Genomic DNA, 13,649 nt, shown 5'->3' with positions numbered 1-13,649 from the left:
CCCTGGTTTTCACGCGCAGGCCCCTGTAATCTTGCAGATTGAACCCTAGCCTTTTAAATAATTACAGAATTAGACCTATTTTCATATTTTAAACTCCCAAACTTGTTTATTTCATATCTTTTGCATAAGAACTTCAAATTTAGTGATTCAAATTGCAAAATGTTCATAGGAATATTCTCTGTTTAAATAAATTAGGTTAATTCACAGTCTGCACACTCTAATTTTTGTGTCTAACTATAAATTAGTATATGTATTGATTTATTCACTTAATAAAATAAATAAAAAGGGAAACCCTAGTGGTAAATAGATGTTTAATATTGGGAAGATAATAACATGTGATGTATGAATTTATCTCTGGTGTAACTTTTATGTCTCATTAAAAGGAATAGAATCAGACTATGTAATCATGGACAACTCTTAAAGAATAATCAACTACTAAATGAGATTAGTCTACCCTATAATTTAAACTCCCTTTTGAGTTTATACTTTTTTTGAGATGTGTTCCCATGTTTGTACATGATTGATGTGTTGTTTATTTGTCATTTACCAAATGTATTGAATGCATGATTGCTTTATTTAGACAACGAGCAGTTCGTGGTTCCTGAGTGTGTTGCTGAAGATCTTCCTGAGCAACAACCTGGTGAAGGCAAATGTCCTCTGACCTATTGTGTCCTACTTACTCCATAATTCACTGTCCCGCATTACATTATTGAAACCTAAGGATTGACTAGTATGTATTTATCTTATCCTTGTTTACCTTTTTGGGCTAATCATGGTTAGCTTATGCTATTGCTTTAACTTAATCAATGAACATGATGTGATTATTTAGTATACGATGATGTTATCCCGATGATGATATTGTGATACTCTAGGGGACTCAGGCCATTTTCCTGAGTACCTCTCCGTAAGGACCTATTCGTGGAGTGACCACCCGGGATAACAGTGCAACCATGAGGGTGGAATGGAACGCCCTTAGCTGATTAATTAGATGAACCTGGGGGTGTAGTTGGCTTTGCTTGAGGGCCGTCAATGGGGGCCGCGGCGTAGTGCTCGCTCTGCCAAGGGGGGTGCAGATGGTTAATAATTATGGTTATAATTTTGATCTTTGGTATTTCCTCTTGGAGGTACATTTGGGTAATAATTGGGTTACTACTAAAATTTGGCTCTACTAATAGTAATAAATACTTGACCAACTAAAAGCAACGGCTTAACCTTAACCCCACATACAACTAGTCCACTTTAGTCAAATGAGACATTTGCTGAGTACGTTGATGTGTACTCGCCCTTCCTTTACAAACCACCCCCACCCCAAGTTGTCCCCACTGTATTCAGTGCTCATGAGGAGATGCTGGCAACATGGAGGACTTTGAGGAGTTCCAGGACTACGACGAGTTCTAGTTTTTCTTAGTGGCAAACCCCCAGTCACCTACCTGTGTAGGCATTATCTACTACGTTACGTATTTCCGCACTTTGATGATATTAATGACTATGCTATGTATCAGACTCTGTAGATGTCTTGGACATCTTATTGTAATAAAAGTACCTTTCCGCTATTTACTTGAGTAATGTGTGATGATGTCCAACTATGTAATCATTGTGTACGTGAGTTTCTGATCCTCGCACGTACATGGTTCACATTCGGTTTGCCTTCCAAAATCGGGTGTGACAGGTAGTCTTGGCTAAGTTACCTCACCTAGAGGGCCATCAATACTGACGTGGAAACCTTAGCGGGTGGCTTTGTACTAAGGATATTTTATGAAAGCCTCATAGTGGATCCCTAGCCATCACTACAACCTTTTAGGCCTTCTGTGACATTATGATTATGTCACTAACTAGTGTTTATTTGTCATAGGTTGTATTTTGGTGACACCATTGTGACAAAAAGGACATCGTCACAGAAGGTGCGTGTTAAATGAACTACAATGACGATCATCAAACAAATGTCATAGGTTTTGTGACGCATACCAGATTCGTCACAAAATCTATGACACTTTATTTCGTCATAAGTGCCTTTGAAAATGTCACAATTTGTACTGTCGTGCATTGCCACATGGCTAATAGTGATGACGTGGTATGTGACGTGGCAAAATGTTTATGACAAAAATATTTGTCATAGATTTGATCGTGTGGCAGATGACATGGCAAAATTTCATCACAAATTGGAAGGTGGTGGACTGGTGGCCGCTTCTATGGCAATACATTTGTGACGAATATTTTCATCATAAAATATGATGACATGGCAGTGATGTGCCAAAGCATTTGTGATAGATACAATAGTCATTAGAAGGAACACATCATAAGCATTCATATCGTCAAGGAATATTACACATCACAACCAAAATATCGCATGAATTTGTTCACTGCAAATATTTCTTGCTTCTTGATCTCAAGTTCATCCTAAAGTTGTTGAACCTTTGCAGAAATTGACACTATGGAGCTTTTCTTGGATGCAGACCGAAGACCAACATTGCATAGGAACACACTGGAGCCCGGTACGATATTAGAAACAACTTTTGTAGGATATTTTGGTTGTTATCCATCCTAAATTGGTGCTACCATTATTTCTTCCATGTCAACCTAATATAAAGGTTAAAGGTTATTCATCAGTATAGTATACCATAAGTTGCAAGTTGTGAGTACAAACATGAAAGGAAAACAAGCACTTACAATAGCTTTCTCAATATTTTCACTAAAACCTTTCTTTTTGTTGCAATGCATGTCCTTTAAAAGATCTATTGCACTAAGTTCAGCATCCTTACATTTTTCTTGCTTCTGAAATGATATAAAATGAGTCCGGTGAGAATGAAGGTCTTAAAATAAGGTACAAGTTAGATTTCAAAATAACAATTCAAAATACATTTTAGATATAAATAGTGATAAAACATTTAAATAAAACAGTAAATGAAGCAGTCCTCAAGTAACATGCGTCAATAACAAAAATAAATACAATTCAACGAATAATTAGGACATCACAATCATATGTCAAGAAATAAAACATATGGTCCTGCAGTTGAAATGGGTGCAGCTTGATGAAACATAGTTTCATAACGACCGTTTGGTGGCGCAGCATGCAGGATCAATTAAAAAGGGCAGGTTAGTAATTGCAGAGCAATGTATGTAAACATTTATTTTGCTATAAGTAATTAAACTGACGACATGCCTAAGGCACTCACATGTGTTTGATTTGTTTCTGTTTAAGTTTTTTATGAGGTGTTAATTTAGTAACTAAAACCAACTGAAATGAATTACCCTTTTGTCCAACTCTACTTGTCCCCTTAAAAAAATTTCGTTGAACTTAGCGAAACAAAGAATCTGCACAAAACATCAGTTATGGTACAACAATTTAATTGAATGATTCAGGTTGTACCACTGTAGAATGCAATTGTTTAAAAAGAATGGCTTTTGATGTTATGAAATGGTCAGATATCACATAGGACTTATTGTGCAATGTTGATATTATGGTGACTTAGGATTATAACAGCAGGTAAATTGATGAACCAAATGAAGCACGACATACTTGTAAAATAGGATTATCATAGATGAAGCAGGCAAACATTAACACCAATTTTTAGGGCAACAGGGTATTAGGAGCGGGCAATAAGACGCATCCATGGAAGTAAAAAGATTACGCCAGCAGATAACTTGGTGAACCAAATGAAGCATGGCGTACTTATAAAACAGAATCATCACAGATGAAGTAGACAGACATTAAACCAATTTTAGGGCAAAAGGGAATTAGAAGCAGTAAATCAAACACATTCTAGATTATAGAGGTTATGTAACGAAATAGGTAAGCACCATTACGATTTGCAGTGGAACAGGAAGTAAGCAACAACCAGTCAGTGAGATAGTTGAGGCTTTGTTGGATCCCATGCCAAAAATTCTTTTTTTGTTAACGGGATTTTTTCCACGCTATAATATATAGTAATAGTAACGGACAACTAATAGCAAGTAAAATATATACATTGGGAAGGGTTCTCGTGATGAGCTTACCATCTTACCAACTTTGCTAATAAAAAATATACAATTAATATAGAGGTTTGTGTTGTTCTATCCACCCCATAAATCATGATAAGGAGTTTGCTAGAGTCACCAGATGAACTTATCTAAGATTACTATTTACTATGTCGAGGTCTCAACACCCTTAGCCTAAATAAGTACTCGTAGACTGTAATGATTAAATAAAGGTTGCTCATAGTTAAACTGTGTGGTGATGAGTCTTTCAACTAAATAACTCTCAAGTAAAACAACTAAATTGAGGTGAGTACCGTTTCAAATGAGTACTTGGTTCTAGCTTACCTCACATTAATAGATGTAGGCAACCATATTTTCATGATGATAACATAGTATAATATCTGGATGCATGTTCAAGGCTATACTTTTTTTGACGTACTGAGTGCTTTGACAAAAAAAATGAGCTGATTGTTGTAAACAAAAAAACATGTTTGTAATGGCAAAACTGCATGCTCAGGGTTGGTATTTTTTAGTTTACCTGGTAGTCATCGCCAAGCTCCTAGGTGAAAGACTGAAAGCACATCCTTGATGGCCTCGCCAGATGCGTGGTGATCGCCGCACATGATGAGGAGCATCACCGCCTTGGCCCATGTTTTGGCCTCCTCTACCTCGCCTACCTCATCCAGATCCTAAGAAAGGGGCACAACAGAAATCTGATTTGAGGCGGCGCAAGATCTTTACCTCGTGCAGAAAACCCTAGCCGCCAGTCGCCATCTGCAACGGACGGGGCGGAGGCACCCGAGAGCGAGGTGGCGTGGGATCCTCACCACGGCCTCACCTCATGCAGCGATGGCGTACGACGAGAGCAAATTGGTAGGAAAAACGTCGCATGCCTTGCTCTCCTCCCGGTTCTAGAAAGTGCAAGACAAGACCAGATGATTTAATCCCCTACTCCCCTCCCAGTTCCCGTTTTAGGGTTTAATAAAAACACAACCTTTCAAAATAGATCCGACAGCGGTAAAAAGGGAGACATGGAGTTCTGGTTGGGCTTTGTGGTGCAGGACTTTTACATATGCAAATAAATAAATTAATTAAGACAATGTGGCCATTCTAGTTGTGGAGCTTCGCTTCCATCTTTGTATATAATTAATATTTTGTGCAAACAATTCTATTACAAGGAGTTGAGTCTATTTTATAAAAAATATTAAATGATTAAAGAGCTTTATCTCTCGGGTCCCAAATAAAATACCAATATATTTGTCCCTTTCTCGTTTTCTCTTGATCGACAACTATTTATTTTCTAATAATGTGAATTATTTTCTAAATAGCATTATTTAAGGTCTAGCTATTAATGTAAAAATATCTTTTGAGACCCTAAACACTTTAAATGTGCTCGCATTTCTTTTGAAGTAAAATTTTTTTAAGGTCCACTCTTGTTCGAAGACGCCAGATAGGTTGGGAATTATACGATGTGAAACAAAGTTGACATTGCCTCTTTGCATCTATAAAACAAATATTTGACCATATGTGCATATCGGAAAGATTTGTCCTTGTGGACAAGTTAATATATTATGGGCTAATAATCGAGGTGATGGGAGGTAAAATTCTACAAATTAGCTAACTACTAGAGGTACTTTAATACAAATAGTTGAAAAATCAAAAAAAAATTAATATGTTACATTAATAAACACCTCATGTTGAACCCATTTAGCCTTGATGTGGACCTGCCGTTACATCAATTATATGTTATTTCATTTTAAAAAATATAATCACATATCAATGATGAATGAACTTGTCATACAATTGTCGTAATTATGATGTAGAGGAAGCTATGACGATTTATTCTTATGACACACCCATATTGTCATAGACCATCGTCACAAATGGCATGTTAGCATGAGTTATGACAGTTTTAATGACAATGGTTACTTTTTTGTCATTAAACATATATGTCTCGTCAAAATCGTCATAAATAGAGCGGTGTAGTGACAATTCCAACTAGTGTCATCAAATATTTGTCATAGAAGGCCATATATGTTGTAGTGCATTCACCTAGGCAGTGTTTATGGGTCCGATCAACACAGGCTAGATGGGATACATGGTTTGTGGGTAAAGTTGTACTACCTCTATAGAGTGTAAAATTGATATGTCAGCCGTTCTCACGGTTAAGAGCAACCTGGACCCTCACATGATAATTGAACTTAAAGATGGAAAATAAATCGTGATCCGATGATCTACCAGTGGTTTGCTTAAGTGATTTCACTTAAGTGTTTTTGATATAATCTTATGCCTTTGATTAATTAGGATATTTGGGACACACTTATTAGTAAGACATGTGTTTCTAATAAAATATTGACCAACTAAAATGCTTACCGCTTATCCATAGCCTACCTTGTTAACTTTGCATTATTTCCCCCACTTACTAAGCCCTGACCATAAGTGAGCTCACCCTTGCTAATATTTTGATCAAAGTGTGATGGCGAAGACTTCGCAGATGAGGTTGATGAATGTTGAGTCTAACAATGCGCCAGTCACATTCCTGTGGAAGAGTGTCCATGTTTAATTCTGTCGTACTTTGATAATGATACTTGTTTAAGATCCTATGATCCTGATAATAAAGTTACTCTACTATCTGTACGCCTTTATTGCATTGTCTTTTGATATATTACACTTGTGACGTCAACATATGTGTGGAAAATGGATCGTGGCCCACATATGCTATGCATTCGGTTTTGCCCCCAGAACCGGGTGTGACAGAAGTGGTATCAAAGCTATGCTGACTCTAGGTCATTAGACTAGTTAGGAATGGAAAGCTTAGTCTATTCAAAACATGCTAATTTTGTTTTTACAAAATTATTTTATTAATCTTACCTCTTTAAAAATTCAACTAAGTTGACATTTTCTCTTGTAGATGGTTCGTACAATCAAAACCACCTCAACCAACACCAACTACATCCCTCTGCCACGGCAAGTTCCCGTCTACCAAGTGGTAGTCGAGGAAATCCCTATGGATCTCCCTCGCATTCATGTGGAGAACAGAGTCATTTTGGAGGACAGCTCAGAGAAGTTTCTACCTACGCCCACCCCTGGATCGTCATCTTCAGCACCGCTAGCACCAGTAGTCCAAGCCCCTACTCCCGGAGGCGACGACTCGGACGACTCTAGTGACGATGATGAAGACAAAGAAGAAGAAGAAGAGAACATCAACGAGGAAGCCAACGATGAACAACGGGATCACTAAGTAGGGTTATGGCCTGTCACCGAACATTATACATCAATGTTCGAGACGGGGTACTTCCCTAACCTGCTGCGAGATGTTCTGCATGCGTTGGGAACCTATGTCCGACCCCTGTATGAGACAAGGCGAGTGTACGAGCCCCCTCGGGTTTGCTACTACATCGCTCGCATTCATGTCAGGGTGAGGGATGCAGGTGATAGAGGGTTCAGGACTATGTCAGCTCATGAGTCTCTTACATCGCTATCCACCTACGCTGCTTCGGTCAGCGATGCTGCTAGGCGAACTCTGTGGTCCCTCAGCAACACCTACCGGCAGCAGCTGCACAACACAAAGTACATGCATCTTCCTCCACGTCTTTGTGGAGAAAGCCAGATCAACATTGTTCCAGGTGGAGCTGAAGAAGATCGCCTCAACACCCTAGTTGGTGTGGTGGCAGGTCTTAACACCGACCTGGATAGTGCTACCCTGGACCTCTCTAGAGTACTTAGAGCTAGAGGATGCACATGCAAGGATTGCAGCCCTGGAAGCTCAGCTAGAAGGAAGGGATCCCCCTAAAGCTCAAGTCCCTGCCATGGCGTTGTCCCCTCCCTGCAAGACGATCCTCCATGGAGAACCAGGATCCATCACTAAGCAGCTATAGATTTTTCATCTACATTGTAATAAGTTAGTTTTCTCGTTAGACGATGAACACCTTTATAATACTATACTTATAATAATAACAACCATGTGATGGTGTTGTTTGCAATGTTTGATTTGGATTTTTGCTTGAGTGCAATGGTCTTATGGAATGATGGCCATAAAAGAATAAAAAAATAAACTCAACCTTAATAATAAGCTATTCCTCCTAGAATCCTTCTCTACTCCTCACTTACCCCAGAATTGCACTTTCTAACCAACCAGATGGTTAATACTCACTCAGGTCCCCAGAACAACAGGAACCAGTGTGGAAAGCAGTTGCCACCACCGCCACCAAATCCCAACATGGAGCACTTCATTGCAGCGCAGATGCAGCTTCAGCAAGGACTCACTACTTCTGTGCAGCAGATTCAGCAGAATCAGCAGCACCGGCAACAACAACAACATGTACCACAAGCTAGAGACAAGCATCGGGATTTCATGAGCCATCACCCGCCTGCTTTCTCTCATGCAGTTGACGCCTTGGATGCCGATGACTGGCTTAAGGTCATCGGGAAGAAATTGGACATCACCCAGTGCAATGACCGAGAGAAGGTCTTGTACGCTTCAGGAAGACTCGAAGGAGCCACATCCAACTGGTGGGATGCCTTCACCGTGGCACATGCTAATGCTGACGCCATAACTTGGCAGGAATTCCAGGTGAACTTCCATGCTCACCATATTCCCTCGGGAATCATGAAGCTCAAGAAGGAGTTCCTTTCCCTCACACAAGGGAACATGTCTGTTAGTGAGTACTGTGATCGCTTCACCCAGCTTTCATGCTACGCCCCAGAAGAAGTGGACACTAACAAGAAGCGCCAAGAACGTTTCTTGGAAGGCTTGATTAGGCCTTTGAACTATCAGCTGCAAAGCCACAACTTTCCCAACTTTAGACCTTGCTCAACAAGGCAATTGGCCTTGAAAGCAAAAGAAAAGAGTTGTCTGATCACAAGAGAAAGTTCCAAAGGCAGGTCAGCGGGAATACCCGTCAAAACAACTCCCAAGGTTCTCAGTTCCGCTCCAGAAATCAGAGTGGGAACATCAACTACCAAGTACAACGCTCTGGACAACAAGGTTAGAGGAGCAACCAATATAAGAACCAACAGAGGAACAACAGTCAGACCGGTCAAAGGTCTAGTGGTCAACAGTAGAATCATCATGGAAGCATCGTGAACACACTGGCCAAGAACAACAGCACAACTACTCTAGTCCAACCCAATGGTTGTTTCAAGTGTGGTGAACTTGGCCACTATGCTAACAACTGCCCAAGGCGTAATCAACAAATACCCAGAGGAACATCAAACAGAAGACTGACTAGAACACACCTGCTCGTGGATCTGCACAAAAGAGTAGGAGAAGGGTTAATCACGTGACAGCAGAATTAGTTCCTTAGGATACCAACGCGGTGTATGGTATGTTCCTTATTAACTCCATACCTGCATCAGTTTTATTTGATTCTGGAGCATCTCACTCCTTCGTAACAAAGTCATTTGTGGAAAAACATAATATACCAAACTATCCCTTGAAGAAGAAACTATTAATTCAATCATCGGGAGGTGAACTTAGAGCCACTCACTCATGCCCTTAGACTAAGATTGAAATTAAAGACCTAAGCTTTCTAGTGGAGCTGATAATTTTGGAATCCAGTGGAATCAATGTGATACTTTGAATAGACTACTTAACCAAGTATGATGGAGTAATATCTTGTGCCAAGAGGATGGTTACATTAACGAGTTCGCAAGGAGAAAGAATTGAAGTCAATGTCAGTATGCCAGCAACAGCAGAAGCAATGGTAAATCAGTTGGAAGAAAAATCTTTGGAACACATCAGAATAGTGTGTGAATACCTAGAGGTATTTCCAAAAGAATTACCAGGTATGCCACCTGATCGTGATATAGAGTTTTCTATTGAACTATTACCTGGAACAGCACCAATTTCAAAAAGAGCTTACCGAATGGATGCCAAAGATTTAATTGAACTAAAGAAATAAATAGAAGAATTACTAGAAAAGGTTTTATTCGCCCCAGTTCATCTCCAGGGGGAGCCCTAGTTCTATTTGTGAACAAGAAAGATGGTTCAAGGAGAATGTGTGTCGACTATATAAGCTTGAACGAAGTAACGATTAAGAACAAGTACCCGTTACCTCGGATTGAAGTTCTATTTGATCAGATGAGAGGAGCTAAAGTATTCTCAAAAATAGATCTAAGATCAGGCTATCATCAGTTGAAGATTCGGACTGAAGATATACCTAAAATGGCTTTCACTACAAGATATGGACTATATGTGTTTTTAGTCATGTCTTTTGGATTAACCAATGCACCGGCGTACTTTATGAACCTGATGAATAAAGTATTCATGGAATACCTCGACTAGTTTGTTGTGGTATTCATCGATGACATACTGGTATACTCTCAGAGTGAAGAAGCACATGAAGATCATCTAAGATTAGTTCTACAGAAACTTCGTGACAATCAGTTATATGCGAAATTCTCAAAGTGTGCTTTTTGGCTGAAGGAAGTCGCTTTCCTAGGTAATATTATCACCGATGGAGGAATCAAGGTAGACCCTAACAAAATTAGTGAAATACTAAATTGGAAACAACCCTCCGATGTGTCCAAGATGAGGAGTTTCCTTGGATTAGTGGGATACTACAGAAGATTCATTGAAGGCGTCTCCAAAATAGTGAAACCCCTTACTTCACTATTGGAGAAAGGTAAAGAGTTTAAGTGGGACGAAGCATGTCATAAATTGTTGGTCACTTGTTCTCAAATGCTATGAGTCAAGAACAAGGCAACACAATTGTTAATCATTAAAGACCTTCGTCACCCGAAGCTTTATCTCCTTACGGGTATAATACTCCTCGGACGAAGGTTAAGAAGGACACACCTTTCATCATATCAATACAGAGATAGGAATGCGAGGGAATGAATATGAGAATTATATCATAGTAATTTATTTATTATTTCATTCCATAAAACATATATGAATATCAACAATGTTAATATTATATTTATACCTTCGGCTTGCTCGAAGACGAGGATGCGAGAGAGTGAATACAATCCAGCATGAATAGTACGGTGTTACTGTTCATCTATTTATAGGCACGGGACGCAGCCCAAGCAAAAGTACATTTATGTCCTTAATGTTTACACATGATTGTAATATAAATCATAAAGGACTAAGTAGTCTTTTCCTCCTTCGGCATTATCAACATTCCTTTGCTTCGTTACGAGCTGAAGCTTTTTCGTCTCGCAATAGCTTTGGCGTTTACTCTTATCTTCTTTGAATCTATCTTCATCCTACGTGTCCTTCATCATAATAAAGAGGTTTATCTTCTGGAGACGAAGCTTCCTGTAATAGCTTGTGCTAAAAACAAATGGTTAATTATGTTTTTGAGGACCTTCGGAAGGAGAAGGCCCCCAACAGTAGCCCCTCGCAGTATTAATTTGTTTCTTTGTAACAAATTTAGACTGTGACATGAACAAAGGCCTTTGGCCGAAGGTCCAAAAAAACACCTTCCCTTCGCTAGAATAGAGAATAACACTGACATGCAAGACCCACCAAACTGTGGGGTACTAGGCATATAAATAGGAGCCCACATTGAAAACATTTTTTGTGCCATTCCAGTTGCCTGCACTGTGCTCGTCATTTCAAACTTTCTTGCTTTGTCGGGTTTGATTGGATTTATAGCTTCGGCATTTCAACGTCCTTCGGTTTGATGGCTGACGGAAAGAAGATTGTCGACCCGACACTGTCTAAGTTTTACGAAGCTATAGAGAGAACCAACACAGAGAAGATTGCTCATGAGACATTAGCTGGAATATCTGAGGGTTCTAGTGATAGTGAAGACTTCGATGTGGAGAGTGGGAGTGAAGACTTCGATGTGGAGAGTGGGAGTGAAGATGCGGAGAGTGGGAGCCAAATGCAAAATGCTTCTGCAATATCCATGAGTTGTCCTATGAGACGAAGGCTACTGGTAAGGAGCAATATCACAACAATTTTGGTTGCTACAACTTCGTGCCTCGCTCTGGGGTGAGCTACCAGTTTTGACATTTTGGAAGAGATGGCCAGGGGCCTGGATGCAAGAATGGTTCTATGTGAAAAATGGCTTTGTTGCAAGGGAAGATATTAAGGGGATTATTCAACGCCCTATCTGGTCTTGCTTCGACATTAGGAGGCCATCCACTGCCCTTGGAAACGACATACTAGCATGCCAGACTGCCTTTAATACAGTATGCACTTACATAGGCACCAGGGACTTATTTCAGGAACATATTGCTTATAGAGTGTGGCCGCTCGCAAGTGGACGGGAGATGTCGAAGGAAGCTGCTGTTGGTCTAGCGAAGGTGGTTTGGTCTATCTGAAGTACTCATTCAAGTATAGAAGCCAATTCGATGAGCCGAATGATGACTGACTGGATGCCATCGAAGCAACCAGTGATGAATTGTTTGGTGCTTACTCGAGGGCTGAAGATGATGCTATGACAACGGCCTTTGGGGGTTGAGGAAAAAAGAGATTGAATAGAGTTTTTGATGTCATCGGGTTTGTATACCTAGATTATTGTTATCCTTCACGAAAGCAAGAAAAGAAGAGAAAGACTGCTGCTTCAGCGATTTCTAGAACGCCGAAGCCGAAAAAGTGAAGGTTCTAACACACCTGCCCAAGCGCTTTGAAACGGCCAAAGGGCTGAAGCCTATTGAGGGGTCTTCTGTATCTGAGCTAAGTTACTCCGCTCCTGCCGAAAGTAGGATGGAATCAACCGAGGAGCCAGAATTGAAGAAAGCAGCGGAGCAACCGAAGGCTTTGAGTTCGTTGCGAGAGACGGAGCTGCTAAGGGCATTAAATGTTCCTGCAGCAACTCCAAGGAGGAGGAGAATGGCCAGTGTATTAGATGATGTAATGGAATCTGTGAAGGTACAAACTCCTACTTCAGCGCCTAACAGAGAGGGCGAAACCTTAAAGAAATCTGACGAAGCTAGTGTGGCGTTGGCTACTTCTGAAGCTGGACCCTCAGCTCCCATTGATGTACAACCTTTGGGGACTGCTCCTGTAATCCAGGAAAAAGAAAATGCCCCTGAAAAACCTAAATCACCTGCTCCCGAAGCACCTACGAAGAGCTAGATTTTATCGTGCGATATACTTCAGGGAAACAACTGTCGGAAGAACAGATTGCCGAAGCTAGATAATATGCTAGGGATCTAAAGTATCCAAAAGGATCCTTGGTATACAGTGGCACATGGGATATATGTTTGTATTGCCTTCCGGACCATAAAGAGATATATGTTTGTCGGGAGATGATGAGGAACATGGGATTCCCAAAGCTTGAGCTCGGTCTATCTGCAATGTCAAAGGATGATCTTGCAGATAGCCTTGCTTATAACAGCTTGACGGTATATATATTTTTGTTATAAAATAAACTATGTTTGAAGGTTTTATTGTTATCGTTATGTTCTCACACATATTTTTTGTTTTTAGGGATTAATTCTAAGTAACGCTTTGAGAGCTCAAAGGGAAGCAAATGACGAGAGCTGCCAGATAGCTCTTGGAAATCTTCGATCGGAGGTCATCACATTAAGGAACGAAGCTTTTGAAAAAGATAGCATACTGCTTTCCTTAGTGGACAAGCTTAAGATTCATGAAGCCAAGCTTATTGCTCAAGACGAAGCCCATAAAGCTGAAGTCGAAGATTTAAAGAAAAAACTTGCAGTGATGAATGAAAATTTTGAAGTTGCAAAGGCTAAACAAGAAATAAGTGAAATGGAAAGATCTAGAGTGCAATAGA

At 40.0% G+C, this 13,649-nt stretch overlaps 1 long non-coding RNA gene across 1 annotated transcript; it reads right to left on the bottom strand.

Annotated features, from left to right (window-relative positions):
• Positions 1 to 2,190: 2,190 nt before the first annotated feature.
• LOC103629273 (uncharacterized) lies at positions 2,191 to 4,941 on the bottom strand. Its single transcript, XR_554262.4, has 4 exons — positions 4,696 to 4,941; positions 4,493 to 4,627; positions 2,668 to 2,772; positions 2,191 to 2,577 (listed from the first exon to the last, which is right to left on the bottom strand). It is a non-coding gene; the product is annotated as an uncharacterized lncRNA (long non-coding RNA).
• Between the last annotated feature and the right edge of the window lie 8,708 nt (positions 4,942 to 13,649).

This window comes from Zea mays, chromosome 6, assembly GCF_902167145.1.
Source record: "Zea mays cultivar B73 chromosome 6, Zm-B73-REFERENCE-NAM-5.0, whole genome shotgun sequence".
In the NCBI taxonomy this organism is placed as follows: domain Eukaryota; kingdom Viridiplantae; phylum Streptophyta; class Magnoliopsida; order Poales; family Poaceae; genus Zea; species Zea mays.
This window is presented reverse-complemented; position numbering and strand designations above follow the sequence as displayed.